We start from the raw sequence: 4,660 nt of genomic DNA, 5'->3' as shown, positions 1-4,660 counted from the left end.
GTAGCTTTTAACTTTTATTACTGTAAGAAGGTATTATTTATAACTAGAAAACAGTGAATCAAGGGAGAAAAATGTGAGGGCTTTAACAAAATCCTCCCAGTGGTGTCTTGATATTTAAACATGCAATCTTACTTAATTATGCCAACTTAAGATTGCTTGTCAAATTCCCTGTAATTTATGACATGCTAAGTTGATGTTGGAGTCCCCACCTACTAAATTGGAAGAAAGCCTGAGGGTATTCTTTTTGTTTGTTTGTTTTTGTTGTTTGTTTGTTTTTTTACCAAGTACTCTGAGTATTTCTAGGGATGGTTATGGTGATTGGTGCACAACTCTGCGAATATACTAAACATCATTGACTTAGTGCACTTTAAATCAGTGAACTTTATCGTAGTGTGTAAGTTATCTATGAATAAAGCTGTGAAAAATTAGCCATGGCCCAAGGAAGGAAGGTACCACTAATTTTAGGAAACAGCTTTTCTTCTATTTAAAATTTGGCTGGTAAAATTCCAAGGATCATAAGCAGTGGAGAGAGAATTATACACCTTTACTCACGTAATATTTTCTCCAGATGTCCTATTTCCCTAATTAATTCATTAGCTAAATTATTTAACAAATATTTAAGTATTAATTAGTATTGTGTGTATCTGGAGATGCAAAGGTGAATAGGAAGTCACTGTTCCCACCTCATGGAAACAGAAAAAGGGACAATAAATTACAAAGAGGCTCAGAAATGCCATAATAGTATAAGTTCAGTTCTTAGTTCAGAAAAAGAAACAATGGGGCACTCTGCCTTGAGGGCCTGTGCTTTTAGTGGGCAGAATTGGACAGTGTGTATCCCTGTGCCACTCTTCCCACATCTCCACCCCCGCCCCCACCCACGTGCCCTACCCCCACTCCCTATGGTGGGCAGAATTGGACAGTGTGTATCCCTGTGCCACTCTGCCCACATCTCCACCCCCGCCCCCACCCACGTGCCCTACCCCCACTCCCTATGGTGGGCAGAATTGGACAGTGTGTATCCCTGTGCCACTCTGCCCACATCTCCACCCCCGCCCCCACCCACGTGCCCTACCCCCACTCCCTATGGTGGGCAGAATTGGACAGTGTGTCCCCTTGTGTGCCACTGCCCACCCACACCTCCCCTACTCCCCATCCCCCACCATTGAGGTTCAGGGACGTAGAAACATGTCTAATGCATAAGGATGGTCCCTAACTGTATCTTCTTATTTTCTCTATTCTTTCTTTTTAAGAATTTTAACTTATTTTAAAAATGTATTTATTGATTTTAGAGAGAGAAAGGAGAGAGGGAGAGAGAGAGAAACATCTCACCTGGATCAGCTGCCTCCTGCACACTGCACACCCCCTACTAGGTATCGAGGCCACAACTGGAAACCCAGGCATATGCCCTGACCAGAATCGAGCCTGAGACCTTTCCATGCACATGACGAACCAACTGGGCCACTCTGGCCAGGACTCTGTTCTTGATGTTCTGGCAAGTAGGTCCTGGAGGAGAGCTGATTAGGAAGGGACTGCCCCTGCCATGGTTAGCTGATTCCTAGAGATAACAAACAGCTCACCCTAGAGTGTGCCTCTCATATGCAAATGAAGCATCCAGAGGCCCCCCACCTCCTTCTTACACACCAGGCCAATATTCCTCTGCCCTAATCACCCCAGGGCCAGATAGTAGACACCTCAGGACAGCCTCTTCACCCCAGAGCCTGCAGAACTTATTCAAACTAACCAATTCTTTTGTTTTTTATTATTTTCCAATTCTTCATTGTTTAAAGTATTACATGAGACTCCTTTTCCCCCCATTGACATCTATCCTATCACCCCCTCCCCCAAGCACAAGCCCTTGCCACCCCCCTGCTGTCTGTGTCCATTGGTTTTGCTCATATGCATGCATACAGATCCTTTGGTTGACCTCTTACCCCCTCACCCCCTGCCTTCCCTCATAGGTTGTACAGTCTGTTTCATGCTTCTATGTCTCTGGTTCTGTTTTTGTTCATTTTTTTTTCTTTATTGATTTCAGAGAGGAAAGGAGAGGGAGTGAGAGATAGAAACATCAATGAGAGAGAATCACTGATCAGCTGCCTTCTGCACATCCCCCACTGGGGATCGAGCCCACAACCCGGACATGTGCCCTGACTGGGAATCAAACCATGATCTCCTGGTTCATAGGTCGATGCTCAACCACTGAGCCACGCTGGCTGGGCGAAACTAGCCAATTCTAAGCCTGCTTTTTCTGTCTTGCCTGTTTCTTCCCATGGAAGCCATAATAAAGTTTCTGCCCACCTTTTCCACCTGGCTCCCTCTGCCTCCTGATCAAGCCTGCTTCTTCTCAGTGTGACCCTGCATGGTGACGCATGTCCCCTATTCTTGGGATCTGTGAGTTACAAACTATCTTTTCAGATAGTTTGGGCTCTGATCTATGGGCTTCGCTATGTAGTGCCTGAATGATAATAAAACCTACATTTTCAAACAGCTGCCTATAGTTAAGAGCAAGTTTGCACAGGGGATGGGAACCTGTGGCTCTGTTCTGCTCAGGGCCTAAGCATGCAAAGGGAAGATTTGTTCTTCAGGTAAAATACAGGGACTATGAAGATGGATTCAAAGATGCTGATAAGCATTTTCTAAAGATTCTTAAAAATACTTGGCAAAAAAAAAATTGGGCTTTCTTCTAATTCAGTAAGTTGGGACTCCAATGTCAACTTAACATGTCATGAATTACAGGGAATTTGATAAAAACAAACAAACAGAAACAACTTAACTTTGCCTTGGCCAGTTTTGCTCAGTGGATAAACCATCGGCCTGTGGACTCGGGGGTCCCTGGTTTGGTTTCAGTCAAGGGCTCATGCCCGGGTTGTGGGCTCCATTCCCAGTGTGGGGCATGCAGGAGGCATCAATGATTCCCTCTCATCATTGATGTTTCTGTCTCTCTCTCCCTCTCCCTTTCTCTCTGAAATCAATAAAAATATAAAAACAAAAAACTTAAGTTTGAAAAAATCATCACTTGGAGATTTTTAAAAGAAAGCCCACAGGTTTTCTCCTTTGATTTATTGTTTCCTAGTTATAAATCACACATTCTTATAGTAAAAAACTGAAACAGAGCTGTTTCTGGGGTAGATGGTTTCCTAGGGACCAAAGAACCTCTTGGGAGATAAGAGACTGTGACATCTAGCACACTTCTTTAATGGTTTGAAATGGTCCCGATGAAGGTTTGTCAGTGGGACAGACATTAAAAGCCCCAAAGGGACTCACCACAGAGAAGAAGCCTGGATAGGTGATAGGGGTCCACTGCTAGGCCCTACATGTGGGTAGATGAGAGTTTTTTTCTGATAACAGTGTGCGGTCCAGGCTAGAGATCTGTCCTGACAAAAGGTGCTCTGGTGCCCAGCCGGCGTGGCTCAGTGGTTGAGTGTCGTCCTATGAACCAGAAGGTCACGGTTCAATTTCAAGTCAGGGCACATGCCTGGGTTGGGGCTCGATCCCCAGTGTGGGGCATGCAGGAGGCAGCCAATCAATGATTCTCTGTCACCATTGATTTTTTATCTCTCTCTCCCTCTTCTCTCTTCCTCTCTGAAATCAAGAAAATGTTTTTAAAAAATTAAAACACACACACACACACACACACACGGTGTCCCGAAAAAATGTGTACATCGACAGCTGATAGCTCAATGGATGTTTCCTTCTTTTCAGGTTAACCCATGGACCCATTGGGTGATATCCTATATTTTCGAGTCCCCCTACTTTTGAAAAAAATTTAGTTAGAAATATAGACTTAATTATGTTTTATAATTTTTCAAAGGAGTATATATTTGTTTTCACTTTTATAATGAATAAATGTTGATCATTGATTATAATGTGGTGATCTGAGACTTTTTGGATCTTTCTAAAAGTTTAGAAACCAAGTTCTTCAGCATATCCGATAACTTCCAAATTATTTCAACTGAATGGAATAAAAATCTATTTATATAAAACAAATATTCAGGATGTAAATGAAAGAAATCAGCTTTCTCCAAGAAGTGGTAAAATATTTAGGTATAATCTGTTGTTTTTGTAGCCTACCTGCCAGGAAACATCCATATTTCAAATGGCATAACAATAATATATTAATATAATGTTCTTGTTCACATGAGTACAGTGCCAGAAATTTTATTTAAATGATTATAGAACTGTTTGGTTTCCTGTAAGCTTGAAACTCCACTTTTGGCTCTGGGCTTGAAGGACGTTCTAAATTTTGATAAATTAAAATGCAAATCATTAAGTCATGTAACTCTGTACTTAATCTCAAGAAATGATATAAAATCACAAGGGCTTGCGGCTTAACCTGCTTTCACCATCCCTCAGATTTAGCTGTAAGGCCATAGAGTAATCATGATCAGAAACATTCTATGGACACAAAGGTTTAATATAAAGCAAACAGTTAAGATGACCAAGGCATTTAGGATGATTTCAACCATGAAATGCTTGAACCAAAATAAGAAGAAATGGTCCACTATATTCTGAGCCAGTCTATATGTAGAAACCATTTTAAATAGTTATGAATCTTGGAGTCATATTGGCAATATTGATAACAATATTACATTTAGAATGAATAAAAGATTGGGTGTTTTTAGCTCAATTTAGGGGCTGTGTCACTGTGAAAGTTGAAGAAAAG

Source organism: Myotis davidii, unplaced genomic scaffold (genome assembly GCF_000327345.1).
Source record: "Myotis davidii unplaced genomic scaffold, ASM32734v1 scaffold1246, whole genome shotgun sequence".
In the NCBI taxonomy this organism is placed as follows: domain Eukaryota; kingdom Metazoa; phylum Chordata; class Mammalia; order Chiroptera; family Vespertilionidae; genus Myotis; species Myotis davidii.
Note: the sequence above shows the minus strand (reverse complement) of the source record.